Source organism: Mauremys mutica, chromosome 9 (genome assembly GCF_020497125.1).
Source record: "Mauremys mutica isolate MM-2020 ecotype Southern chromosome 9, ASM2049712v1, whole genome shotgun sequence".
In the NCBI taxonomy this organism is placed as follows: domain Eukaryota; kingdom Metazoa; phylum Chordata; order Testudines; family Geoemydidae; genus Mauremys; species Mauremys mutica.
Window position 1 is genome coordinate 25,349,555 of NC_059080.1, and position 14,964 is coordinate 25,364,518.

Below are 14,964 nucleotides of genomic sequence, written 5' to 3' on the forward strand. Positions count from 1 at the left end.
AAAAGAAAAAGGTCTGATATCCTTCATAAGGGTCCTGATCACCTGTTTGATTTTTATACCTCAGGTACCTATACTTTCAGATATGGGATTGAAATTTAGGGAATCTTTTTTTTCTGTTTTCATATCGTTATTGATGTTAATCAAAGGCTCACTTTTATTCACTTAAATCTAACACTTTTTTTTTAAATGAATTGAATGGTTTCATCTACAACTGCTGTTGAACCCTCTACTAACTTCTGTGGCTTTAAATTACACTTTCTATGACAAAATGTGTTTTCTCCACTGTATTCTGAAAGGTTGACACTAACAACTGGGGAAATTGACTATCCAGAGGAAAGGTGAAACTATACAACTGACATGACACAAAACGCTGTCAAACACACAGAGAAAACAAAGATTTTTACTTACCTTTTAAAATGCTATAATCTTAGGTGTTAATTGTAACAATAGTGTGTGTATGTGTGTGTGTGTGTGTGTGTATGTATATATGTATATATATATATATATATATATATATATATACGTAATGATCAGACAGAATAATAACTGATCTCAAATTTTAACTGCTTAATTTTGATGTGGAGATTATAGTTATATAATTCTCTTACCTCCTCTAATATCACCTTTCTTGGATCCCTTTTTGTGTGCTGCTCTTTCCTCTTCTGGTTTGGGGTGTCTGTTGCTCCCCCCTCCCCATTGAGCCAAAAGTGGCTTTTGTTTTTCAATAAGGATAGGGGAGGAGGGGCTGACTCTATGCTAACAGCTGCTCGCCTAACTGGCTGAAAGGTTGAGTGGGGGCAATAAACTGGATTCTTCTCTTGTTTTCCCTCCACCTTCATTTTTCATGCAACACCATTGGAGGAGGTGGAGTCTGAAGCCACTCTCCCTGTTCTGTACTGCCATAGACTGAGCGGAAATGGCGACTCAGTCTCCTGCTCATCACGTTCAGGTCATCACCCCATATGTGGAGTCAATCTATAAACAATGGCTAGTCAGTAAGGTTGGAGAAGGCAGCCTGCTTTTGTTTAGAATAATTCAATCCATCCAGTTACTTGTCTTTAGAACTGTATATTCCTATGATTTGAGGTGGAATGGTGGTCCCTGCTAAGCGTAAACTCCAGTGACACATTCTCCTTCCTGGGTGAAAAGCACAATTGTGGGTGAAGGGGTACTTGTAAAGAGAGCCATTGTGTAGCAAGCATAAAGCCCTGCCTCAGCCCATGTAGGAGTTATTACAGTTGCTTCCCTCCTCATTATAGAAAATACAGAGCCCTGAAAAAGCCATGAATTTGGAATAAAAGTTTCCACTACTTGGCAGTTGACCATAAGCCATCGATCTCACTGTTCAAGTCTCAGCAAGTCTGCAATTTTAATGTACTGTACCTGAACCACAACTGATTAAGGGAAACAGACTCTGTTGTAGCTACAAACAGTAAAAATAAGCTACCTATTGAACTCAAATAAAAACTATTGAGTTCTAACAGTTTTTTCATGCTTTATGTTAAGCCTTGTCAATGTAAAATTAATTGAAACTGACTATTTGATATATTAAATCTTTAGATTGCCTTGCACTGTATTCAGCTGTACAACATTACTCCTGCATGCTTGAAGTTCCTCAGGGGCCTTCATGCGAAATAAGATGACTCTTAAAAGCTATCCGACTGAACAAGTGTACCATGAAATAATAAAAGAGTGATTGCACTTAACCAGATTAAGTAGTTAAACTATATGTGCTCTGTTGTATATGGATTTAGGATAATTGATCAGTTTGGATACAGACTGAAGTCCAAATGTTGTCTGTGCAGTTGAAACACTCCAGGTAGGTTAATAGTCTAAATATGTTCATTCTTGTATAACTGGACAGTAGAACATTAAAATGCTTGATTGTGATGGAAATATTCTAAGTAATAATGAGAACATGCAAATGCCAATTTAAGGGACAGTATACTACACTTTTGTCCTTGAAGTGCCTACCTGTAGGTAACTGAACAGTATATGCACATTTAGAGCGGGGTGCCTTTGACTATAGGTGTAATTGATAATATGCAGGAATACTCTCACCTCCTTTTCACCTGTTTTTGTCTTTGCAAGGAGCTTGAAGAAGGATTACTTCAATCTTTGTGGGAAAATAGATAAATTTTAAGACATGTGGTTTTATTTTACATAAACTATTGTGGTTAGAGCACGAGTAAAATTCTGTAACTAAAAATCAACACCAACGGTGCTAAGTAATACAAAATACACAATAGACTTCTTCATAACATTAGCCCCATTTGAAAAGTTACGTTGTAACCAGAGTCCTATCTAGATATTGTTATGAAATAATAATCCCAAATTATCAGAGGCATTGTAATATTTGTTAAAATTAAATACACTATACCGGGGTCGGCAACCTTTCAGAAGTGGTGTGCTGAGTCTTCATTTATTCACTCTAATTTAAGGTTTTGTGTGCCAGCAATACATTTTAATGTTTTTAGGTCTCTTTCTACAAGTCTATAATATATAACTAAACTATTGTTGTATGTAAAATAAATAAGGTTTTTAAAATGTTTAAGAAGCTTCATTTAAAATTAAATTAAAATGCAGAGCCCCCCAGACCGGTGGCCAGGACCCAGGCAGTGTGAGTGCCACTGAAAATCAGCTCACGTGCCGCCTTCGGCACACGTGCCGTATGTTGCCTACCTCCTGCACTATACGCATCTTTGATATATCATTTGTTGCTTACATTCTTTTCTGTATGTCCAAATACCAATAGTAGCTAGCTGCACCCTGTGAATGCCATCAGAAGAAAATAAAATTGAGCAGGCTATTTTAAAAAAAATTACTACTGTTTTAAAACTAACATTATTCCACAGCATTTACAATAATCATTAGATATCAATCTCTAAACTAGTTTTAAATATATATGATTTTACTTACAACATTCATTGTGCTGATAAATGAACACAAAGTGTGCCATGAATATACAAGTATTTATAATCTATCAGACTTAAAAACAAACGGAAATCTTATTTCAACACAAATTTAGAGTGATTACAACTTGTATTGATTATTGAAGTCATTCAATCTGCTGTAAATGTGGACAATTTTGATGTTTTTTAAAAACATGGTTTCCTGCATTTTTTGGGAAGGAATCTGCAGCAATGGTCAGCATAGATATATTCATTGGACAGAACAGGCTCTTGGCAGGAATCTTGTTTGGCTGAGCTCCAAAAAATGACCTCATGACAGGAGTGAGATCTGGCAGCTTAATAATTACGCTTTCCTATCTCACAGGGTAGTCAAACATGTAACTGCATTTAACCTCAGATACAAGGACAGCTCTTTCATGGCAAAGGTTGAGGAATTGCAGTTCCTAACTTTGTCCCAGTAGGTCCACTGTTGTTGCATCATCAGTTTAGAATCTAGGCCAGCAGTTTGGTAATGGCACTTTATCTTTGACTCTTAGATTGCTGCCATTTTTGATGTTACATAGCGCACAGGTAGGTGTCTGAGCTAAAATGGTACAACACAAGCAATCTGTTCAAGTCAAATTGCTTGACTGTAGAAATAGTTCAGTATCAATGCTGTATTTGAGTTTGGCAGGCACTTCATGACTAAGTGCATTTTCAAAGAATGGACAGCGGGTTGCACCACAGATGTAGGCTTAAGATGCACTAATTTATTCTTCAAATATCTCCAAATTAATGACTTCTTTACAATGAAATATTGTAGAAGTTAATGTGGCATTTGAGCCCTGCAGCATGCACTCAAGGCTCAGTTATTTTGAGGGGTATCTTGAATTTTGCCTTTCGATTTCCTGCATTTGCTGACATGCATTGTACAGTTCTCGAGTACAAATAGTTGCCTAATTTGATTCAACATCACTTCATAAAAAGGATCAGATTGACACTTGCATTACTATATGTGCATGGTTTGGATTACTATTTGATTGAATACAAATACAGTGCACTCCATTTATAAGAATCACCTGCATATAGTGATCAAAACCACTGGGACAAAATCATTCCTATACCTAAAATATTTCATTTGTAAGAATCAACCGCTTGTACGAATCAAATCATCCAGGACGGATGTGGGTCTTATAAAAGGAGTACACAGTGTTCCCTGGGATTTTTACTTCTATAGAGTACAAAGAAGACCGGGAAAGCTGGTATAACAGCAAAAGTCCTTTAATATAAAGAACCTCCAAGTTACTTTTGTGTGCTTCTGATAGGATCTTGACTATAGTTACGGTGAAGTCAGGCTTATGTTTTATGAATGTCTGAATGGGAAGGGACTGAGACTAGTGTAGCCTGTTTCTCAAGGCAATATTTCTTAGGTATAATCTTCAACTAACCGCCTATTGAAAAGGAGAATCCCATCTGTACTGCACTGTATAGACTGCAGTGATGTAATTCAGTTTGAAACCTTTGTGGTAGCTCCTTTCTCTAAGAAATTACCTCAGGATAAGTCAGTGGGTGAGAACTCTGTTAAAGAACTGTATCTCCAGTAATTTCTCCCCCAAAGTAGTCCTGAAACTTGCTCTAGAGTTTAGCTTAAAAACACTAAATTCTGTTTGAATCAGTCTGTTCCTTTGCCTATAATCTGAGCAATGATTCTGAATAATTCTCTGCTGACATCTAGCAGGTGATGGATTTTGAAGCCTTGCTTTTAACGAATGTAAGGTGAGACTATTGCCCCCTTGCGACTGCCATGGAAGAAACAAAAAGCATCCTATTTCTTGGAGTTAAATCAACTATCCATCAATTATGACTGAGGATACGATTCTGTCATGGAGGTCATGGATTCCATGATTTTTTTTCCTCAGGACCTCTGGGACTTCGTCTGCAGCAGGGCTGGAGCAGCTGTCAGCCCCAGGGCTGCCGGAGCAGCAGCCACTGGAAGAGCTCACCAGTGGCCCGCCCTGGGCTGCTGAAGCAGCTGGCCAGGGCTGGGTCAGCTCCTCTGGGGCTGGAGCAGCAGTGGTCAGCTTCTGCCACAGGAGCAGTTGTGGGGCTGGAGCAGCTGCAAGACCTGGCAGCGCTCCGTTTGTCCCTCCCAGGATATTTTTAGTAAAAGTCAGGGACAGATCACTGGCTTCCATGAATTTTTGTTTATTGCCCACCACCTGTCCCTGACTTTTACTAAAAATACCTGTGACAAAACCATAACCTTAATTATGACACATCAGACCTTTTCCTGAGGCGTTATGGCCTACTTAGTGAGACTTCCTGATATGTAATTTAGTTGCTATTAGAGCTTCATATAGAAAAAAAGTGCAAAAGCAACAATTTTATCCTCTGTGTTAAAAATGGTAGATAGATATCTTCCTCAGATGTAGCCTTCGGATTAAAGGCCTCTTGTTTGCCTTTGGTGTATACATGTACTGCACTAAGTTTAAAAAAAAATGGAGAGGGGAGAGATGGAACATTGGCTGAGTGTCAAGTTGTTATAAATGCTAAACAGAGGTATTCTCTCACGTCAGTATCTGCAAATCTCTAAGGTAACTTGTGTTTTTTGTTTTGTTCTGTTTTCTCACTGGTTGCATCCAAGCAGTTGTTCTTTCGGTTGTAGACAGATTTATATGAAATAAAAACTACAGATAGAGCAAACTCTCCCCTTTTTACCATTGATGGGCATTATCATAGCAGTTATGGGCTGATATATTAATACATCATTACTTTTTGCAACAGACCCTGAGTATCATTCAAGTTTTCAGCGATGCAGTCTAACACTTTGTCTGTTTTCTTGGTAAGGCAATGTAGGTGTAGGAATGAGACTTCTGGGTAAGAATAAGATTTGGCATACCTACTGCAGAATGTTACCTAGTAACATTGCAACAACTAAATTGCCTGGACTAAATACAACAGGAATAACTAGCTGTACCTGGAAAGGATTCTTCCACAGGAAGGAACCTTGCTCTGTTCCTTATGTCACTTCATTGTCATGGCGATAATGTGATAGTAAAGGATGAGAATTCCTGATCAAATCAACTTGGGGATGGAATGATTATGGTAGACTGGCTTTTCTGTGGGAAAAAGGACAGTTGGTTGTACAGTGTGGAAAGACATGATATTGCCGTCCTCCTACATAAAACTCGGTATTAATACAAATACCTGTCTTTAAATTCTGTAGTTGACAACAACTTTTATTCAGATGTCTGAAACAATATTTTTAATGTACTACTTTCAAGGAGTTTATCCCATTCCTATCTTCAACACATTTCACTAGTAGTGTAATATTTTCAGAGATCATCTGCACATCTCTGTGTAAAACAGCTGTATTCAGATATCTGTGCATTTTAAGTATTTCATTACGATTTTGGTTTAACTACCATTTATATAATTGTATTTGCCTGCATCTAGAACTCTTCTTCAAGATGTGTTGCCCATATATGTTCTCTACTGTTTGAGGTGTGCATAGTACACTCAAGCTGGAGATTTCTGATCAGCAGTAATCGTTGGAGTGGCGCATGCACCCTGAGTATCCTTGTGCTTCTGAGGGCATACAGGGTGGGGCTACCTCAGTGGCATCCCTCAGTTCCTTCTCACAACTTGTGGCTACAAGTTGGAGCTCACTTCTAGAACACTTTGCAGCCTTCTATTCTGTAAGTAGCTGTAAATTGTTAGTGGTAGGTTAGGTTTAGTATAGGAATTTTGTAGAGTTTCCTGTTGGGGAAACTGTGTACTTCGTTTTTTCCTTCCCAGGAGGTTTTTGGTACCAATTCAGTCAACGTGACTGACCATAAATTCCTGGGATTCAAAAGCTACCCATTTTGTGAGGCAGTGATGCTATTAAATGATGGCTACGCAAGATGTTTGACCTACCTTGATGAAGGGCATATTTCAAATACATGCTCCATTTGCAGAGCATTTACCAGGAGGACTTGGTGAGCATGGGAGTCTCACCTTAGGATGTTCCTCTTTGAAAAATCAATGCATCCTGACTCTCTCAAATGAATCTGGCCTATGACCCAAGATTCCTTGCAGCAGAAACTAAGGATGAGAGAAGTACTTCTGTATGTCTGACTTCAGAGATTGTGGAAGATGCTACTGTGGCCTGGTCAATGCGTAAAACTTAGTTCAATATAACTATGACATTCATGGATGTGAAAAATCCACTGTAGCTTTATTGATGGATGGGTGTATTGATTAACCAATGCAGTCTAAGACATTGATCTGTAAAGATTCACTCTCCTGAGGGCTACAGCATCAGGAATGTTGTTAGTATTAAGAGACTCTAGGAGCACATGAGGAAACAAGTCCAGTTTATTAGAAGTTCCGTTATTAACAAATTCACTAAAATACAATAACAGAGAGAGAGAGAATGCAAAGTGTTTAGCCCTATGACTGACATCACTCATCGCCTGCTGGTGGACCCTGGAGTGGTTATCATCCTTGTATCTCCCTGTGTGTTTCTTCCTCCCAGCACACAGGCTGGGCAACAGCTTTTATCCTAGTTACACTTATGCCTGCTAAGGCCTGGTCCACACTACGCGTTTAAACCGAATTTAGCAGCATTAAACTGATTTAACCCTGCATCCGTCCACACAACGAGGCCCTTTATATCAATATAAAGGGCTCTTTAAACCGATTTCGGTACTCCTGCCCGACGAGAGGAGTAGCGCTGAAATTGATATTGCCATGTTGGATTAGGGTTAGTGTGGCTGCAAATCGACGGTATTGGCCTCCGGGCGGTATCCCATAGTGCACCATTGTGACCGCTCTGGAAAGCAATCTGAACTTGGATGCACTGGCCAGGTAGACAGGAAAAGCCCCGCAAACTTTTGAATTTCATTTCCTGTTTGCCCAGTGTGGAGCTCTGATCAGCACGGGTGGCGATGCAGTCCCAAATCCAAGAAGAGCTCCAGCATGGACCATACGGGAGATACTGGATCTGATCGCTGTATCGGGAGACAAATCTGTTCTATGAGAGCTCCGTTACAGAAAACGAAATGCCAAAGCATTTGAAAAAATCTCCAGGCTATGATAGACAGAGGCCACAGTAGGGACTCAACACAGTGCTGCGTGACAAGCGTAACGGAAAGCCAAAGAATCAAATGGACGCTTATGGAGGGAGGGGGTACTGAGGACTCCAGCTATCCCACAGTCCCTGCAGTCTCCGAAAAGCATTTGCATTCTTGGCTGAGCTCCCAATGCCTGAAGGGTCAAAAACATTGTCCGGGGTGGTTCAGGGTATATCTCGTCAATTTACCCCCCTTCCCCCCGTGAAAGAAAAGGGAAAAAATCGTTTCTCGCCTTTTTTCAATGTCACTGTATGTCTACTGCATGTTGCTGGTAGACACGGTGCTGCGGCGCTGAACAGCAGCATCCCCTCCCTTTCCTTTCCTGATGGCAGATGGTACAAAATGGTGGAAAACCGTCATCATCCCGTGAGTGCTCCTGGCTGGCCTCGGTAAAAATGGGAATGATTCCCTGTCATTCCTGGCAGACGGTACAAAATGCTGGGTAACCGTCCTCATCATAGCAGCTGGAGCCTGAGCTCCATCAGCCCCTGCCCCCCTTTCATGTCTAAAGAAAAGATTCTGTACTCCCTGGACTATCATAGCAACGGGAGGCTGCACTCCTCTCCCCCACCCCCCACCCCACCCTTTAATGTCCTGCCTGGACTATCATAGCAGCTGGAAGCTGCCTCCCCCTCATTTTATCTCGCTAAAAAGTCAGTGTTTCTTATTCCTGCATTCTTTATTACTTCATCACACAAATGGAGGGACACTGCCACGGTAGCCCAGGAGGGTCGGGGGAGGAGGGAAGCAATGGGTGGAGTTGTTGCAGGGGCACCCCCTAGAATGGCATGCAGCTCATCATTTCTGTGGGATCTCTGGGGCTCTGACCCGGAGCGGCTGTGCTCTCTGGCTCTCTAGTAGACTTGCCCTATATTCTAGGAAGGACTGACTCTATTTTTAGGCAAAACATAAAGAAGGGAATGACCCGGGGAGTCATTCCCATTTTTGTCCATGCGCCCCCGGCCGACCTCAGCGAGGCCAGCCAGGAGCACCTATGACAGCAGCAGATGGTACAAAAGGATTGATAACCATCATCGCCAATTTCCAATTGCAAACAGTGCAAAATGACTGATAACCATCATCTCATCGCCAATTTAAAATGGCAGACGATGCAATAGGGATGGTAACCATCTCTGCTACCTTGCAAAGGCAAATGAATGCTGCTGTGTAGCACTGCAGTACCGCCTCTGTCAGCAGCATCCAGTACACATACAGTGACAGTGACAAAAGGCAAAACAGGCTCCATGGTTGCCATGCTATGGCGTCTGCCAGGGCAATCCAGGGGAAAAAGGGTGCGAAATGATTGTCTGCCGTTGCTTTCACGGAGGAAGGATTGAGTGACGATATTTACCCAGAATCACCTGCGACACTGTTTTTGCACCATCATGCATTGGGATCTCAACCCAGAATTCCAATGGGCGGGGTAGACTGCAGGAACTATGAGAGAGCTACCCACAGTGCAACGCTCCGGAAATCGACGCTAGCCTCGGTACATGGACGCACACCGCTGAATTAATGTGCTTAGTGTGGCCGCGTGCACTCGACTTTATACCATCTGTTTTACAAAACTGGTTTATGTAAAATCGGAATAATCCCGTAGTGTAGACATACCCTAAGACTCAGACATATGCATAAGGGTGTCAACCCCTTTTTCCTTGTTTTCACTTCCACAACCCATAAACTTTGGGGTGCTCCACTTTTCATAGGTTATCCTCTTAGTTCTCCTTATTTTTGTTAGCATCTACATAGGCTAGTCTCCATGGTAACCTGCGGTTACTGCAGAATTTCTCATGATGTTACAGTTGGGTGTCTTGTGGTCTAGATGGTTACATTGTGGCATATTTTCCCAAACATTACCCACTGGCTTGTTTTTTTACTGTAATCTTATAACTTAACTGGTACAAGGTTATTCCTGGGTCATCTACTTATATCACCCCTCCTTAGGCCTAAAGCCTAGTATGGCTAAGCTGAAATCTTACAGGCCTCAGCCTGCAGGCTTTGCATTACAGCTTTACTTTGCTTATATAACTTATACTCTCATCACTCATAAGTGCTTATACTCCTATGATCCTATCCTATTTAAACCTAGCCATCACATATTAATTGTACTTAACCACACCAATAAATGAAACAAATGGCTACATCACCATAACTATACTGACCTAAGCCTGGTGTAGACTCTGCTAGGTTGAGGGAAGAATGCTTCTGTAAACCTAGCTATTGTCATTCAGTAAAACCTCTTCCATTGATGTAAGCTCTGTCTACACTACAGGGTTATGCCAGCATAGCTATGCCACTGTGGTGGCTGTAGTGTAGATGTGACCTGAATCTTCTGGCTTGAGGAATCTCTCTGGAGACAGAAGTAGTGGGAAGCATCAAGTCTATAAAAGTGATACAGATCCCTTTCTCTAAACATGCCATCAAAGCCCTCAAACCTCCAGATCATCTGACATATATGGCAGCTCAAAACTTTTTAAAAAAGTTCCCTGAGCACCCATACCACTACTGGACTGGAGCTAATCTGGCCTTAGACGTGCCTCAGATCTTCTCCATAACTGTATCAGTGATGCTGGGCGACTTGGTACAGATATTGCATGACCAGGCACTGGTATCACAATAGTCACACAAGGTAGCCAATGTCTAGTGCTCCTATAGCTCCAACGAGATTTTGCTAGAATCAGCATCTTATGGCACCAATCCTGTGCCTGCCTTCAATTACAGTACCAATGTCGTCATTGGCCCTTTCAACTATGCGATCATATCTTGCTACCTGAGACCTCTTTGTTACTGAATTCTCTATTTCCTCCTGCACTGCCTTCACTCCACTGTACTGGTTACCAGATAGAGTGAATTCTAGTCTGATTCCCACTACTACAGCTTCTCCTTTTCATGAAAACTCCTCCTTCTTTACCTCATCTGTTCTGAAAAAGATGGAAAGCCTTCCCCTGAAAAATATGTGTATCTGGACTCTGGATCGCTACCCCTCAAATATTACTAAAACCAGGGATCCACATAGACTCAGAACATTGGTACCCACTTCCTTGCTCACCAGTGCCTTATTTTTCAGCCTAGAATTTCTGGTGTTCTTGGGGGACTTGATTTTAGGAGACCTGTTTCAGCAGCTTGTTCTAGACCTAGATCTCCTGAACTATCAAGAAGGGAACTCTCATCTCTACACTAAGTGGAACCAACTCAGGAGGTGTCTCCTTTGAATGTGGTATTGCAAGTGAAAGACCAGTCCATCCTTGCACATATCAAGAAGTGGTAATCCCAGAGCCATCGTCAACTGCACAGCCAAAAGATTTTTCAGGACTAGGTGAGGAGGGTAGCCTCAACTCTTGATATTCCAGAGCAAGGAATTCCAGACCACATAAATTGCTGGATGCTGTGCATACTTCAGCACTAGACTTCTAGGTCTCCCAATCCACAAGGGTCTCTTAGACCAAACAAAAACTCTGTATGGCAGACACCCAGCTTCTTTAGCTCTTGCTTTGAAGTAAGCAGACTGATGCTACCAGGTATCATACAGTGGGTTTGAACAGGTTTATACCCACCCAGTACCAGACCAGTTTGCTGACAGCAGTGAGATCTTTCATTGGCAGCCGCTATCAGAGATCTGCTCCGAAGGACAAGGAGCCAAAAGGGCTAGACTTCTTCAGTAGCAAGTGGTGGTCTACCTCAAGACAAATTAAGATTTCAGATTACCAAGATGCATTGGTCAAGTACAATTTTTATTAATTGGGGTTGATGCTAACATTTATTGCTAAATTGCCTCAGGACTCTAGAGGCGAATTTAAGTCCATTGTAGTAGAGGATCAGACAGCTCTCAATACAATTGATAAAACATATAGGTTCATGGCAAAATAATGTTCAGGTCTTCAGAGATTTCTAGAGAATTACAGACAACGTGTTTGTTTGAGGATCTCCCCTTTTGAGGGTTGTAATTTGTTTGATGAGACAGATGATGCTTTTCACACCCTCAAAGAGTTGAGAATGACTCTATGGTTGCTGGGTGTATATACACAAGCCCCTAAATGTAAGCATTTTTAGCCCATAGGCTTACTATAGATAACCAGCTTAACATCAGTGCTTACCTACAGAATCTCCTAGAAAATAACAGAAGTTCTCTAGGAGAACATCCTCATCAGCCACAAAATCATCTCTCCCCCACCTCCTTCATCCTTTGAGACAACAAATTTGACTTCTCACAACTTACTTTTGGATCTTCCTATCCTGTCTCCTCCCTTTTGGGGATCTTCCTGTCTCACTTCCATTTATGGACTACCATTACACCAGATTGGTGGGTACTAGAAGTTGTAGAAGTGGGTTATGGGATTCAGTTTCATTCCCTACCCTACCCTCATCCACCTTTACTGTCCTTTTTCAGGGACCTTTCCCATTATAACATGTTAGAAGAAGAAGTCCAATCACTTCTGTCTCTGAATGCAGTAGAAGACATATTAAATATTCTGATATGGGGCTCCCTCAGTCTCTCATTTTGAAGCTGTTCTGCCATATATAAATAGGCATTGGACTAGAGAAAGTGGGAGTGAGTGAGTCTGTAGCCTGCTGGTTAGGGGACCCACCTGAGAGCTGGGAGATCCAGGGTCCAGTCTTGGCTCCAGTGACTCTAAGCATTTCCCATTGGCTATCTTAGGTGCTTTCTCTCCCCATTCACTGTATAGGGAGCCTAGGTACCTAACTCAGAGTTTGTGCATTGCGGAGTTGTTCCTGTGACTTTTCTAGGTGCTTGAAAGCTAGGCATTGCCATGCAGAGTGTGACAATGCCCAAGTTTCTCTATGAATCTGGGCCAAAGTGCCTAGCTGTTGTAAAAGCTTGCTTTAGATGTTTGGGGATCTGGGTATTCATAGATTCCAAGGCCAGAAGGGATCACTTGTATCTAGTCTGTGGCCTACCATATAGCACAGCCCACAGAACTTCCTCAAAATATTTCCTAGAACATATCTCTTAGAAAAACATCCATCTTGATTTAAAAATTGTCAGTGATGGAGAATCCATCAAGGATCACAATTTACACTTTATTTAAAGTCTGAATTTGTTAAGTTTCAACTTGCAGCCATTGAATCATGTTATACCATTCTCTGCTAAATTGAAAAGCCCATTATTAAATATTTAGTAGGTACATATGGACTGTAATCAAGTCACCCCATAACCTTCTCTTTGTTAAGCTAAATAGATTGAGCTCCTTGTGTTCATCACTCTAAAACATGTTTTTAATCCTTTAATCATTCTCATGGCTCTTCTCTGAATCCTCTCCAATTTATCAACATCTTTCTTGAATTGTGGGCACCAGATAAGGTGACCAGATGTCCTGATATTTACTTGTTTGTCCTACGTCCCTACCGATGTTTGGTCAGGACGCAAATTGTCCCGATTATTTTGCACTCAGCACACAGGCAGAGGGGGCTTGTGCCCCCAACTCAGCCCCGGCCCCGCCCCGACTCCACCCTCTCCCTGCCCCATTGTTGGGGGCATAAACTTTGGGTTGAGTGCTATAAATGGCAGACATACAGGTGTCTTTCACTCTGGCTGGTAGGTGTTGGGTGCATTATTATTTTTTTTTAAGCCCCATTAAATTTTTCTTGAGCAAAGAAACCTGTAATATTGAGCAGATGTATCATTAAGTTCTTTGGGAAATGTCATAAAGTAATAGGAACTGTAAGTTATGGTCATGCCAGTCTTAACTCTTCCCCTCTACCAGTGCCAGTCTTCCATTTGTTTGTATACTTTTTGAATCTCTGGTGGTGCTCTTTGACATGAATAATTTTAAAACACTGAATTCTTGTGCACCTACACCAGGTGTCAGCAGGATTTATTGTAATTACAGTAACTCCTCACTTAACGTAATCTCGGTTAACGTTGTTTCGTTATGTCACTGATCAATTAGAGAACATATATAGTCTTTTTTTGTCTGGGGGAAAAAGAAATTTCCCTGGAACCCAATCCCCCCATTTACATTAATTCTTATGGGGAAATTGGATTCACTTAACATCGTTTCTCTTAAAGTAGCATTTTTTAGGAACATAACTACAATGTTAAGCAAGGAGTTACTGTACTTGATAAAATTCTCTGCCAAGCCTGAAATCAGTTTTTGCAATATCTGAATGTGAAGTTCCCATTGTACTTACAATACACGCTTTTAGATCTGATCATATGAGCTGACAAACAGACAAGCTTATAAATGTAACAAAAGTTTTAAACACTTTACAATAATACCTTTTTATATTGTACTTCTCAGGACATAGATCTCGAAACACTTTACAAAGGTGGATAAATAACACCTTAACTTTTTTCATTTTATAGCTGTCTCTTGGAGAAACTCAAAATACATCATGGAAAATAGACGTTTTCTCTTGTATTTGTGTTTTGTGTTCCTCACTTATAAAGAGGAGTTCCCTTCTATAAGGCCTGGTCTACACTACGCGTTTATACCGAATTTAGCAGCGTTAAACCGATTTTACGCTGCACCCGTCCACACAACGAAGCCCTTTATATCGATATAAAGGGCTCTTAAAACCGATTTCTGTACTCCTCCCCGACGAGGGGAGTAGCGCTGAAATCGGTATTGCCATGTCGGATTAGAGTTAGTGTGGCCGCAATTCAACGGTATTGGCCTCCGGGAGCTATCCCACAGTGCACCATTGTGACCGCTCTGGAAAGCCATCTGAACTCTGATGCATTGGCCAGGTAGACAGGAAAAGTCCCGCCAACATTTGAATTTCATTTCCTGTTTGGCCAGCGTGGAGAGCTCACCAGCACAGGTGACCACGCAGAGCTCATCAGCACAGGTAACAATGCAGTCTCCTGAGAATCGAAAAAGAGCTCCAGCATGGACTGCACGGGAGGTACTGGATCTGATCGCTGTATGGGGAGAGGATTCCGTGCTAACAGAACTCCGTTCCAAAAGACGAAATGAAAAAACATTTGAAAAAAT

General features: G+C 41.4%; 1 protein-coding gene across 5 annotated transcripts in view; it reads left to right on the forward strand.

Annotated features, from left to right (window-relative positions):
* EDA (ectodysplasin A) overlaps positions 1-14,964 on the forward strand; it is a 215,302-nt gene that overhangs the window by 13,306 nt on the left and 187,032 nt on the right. The window lies entirely within an intron of this gene.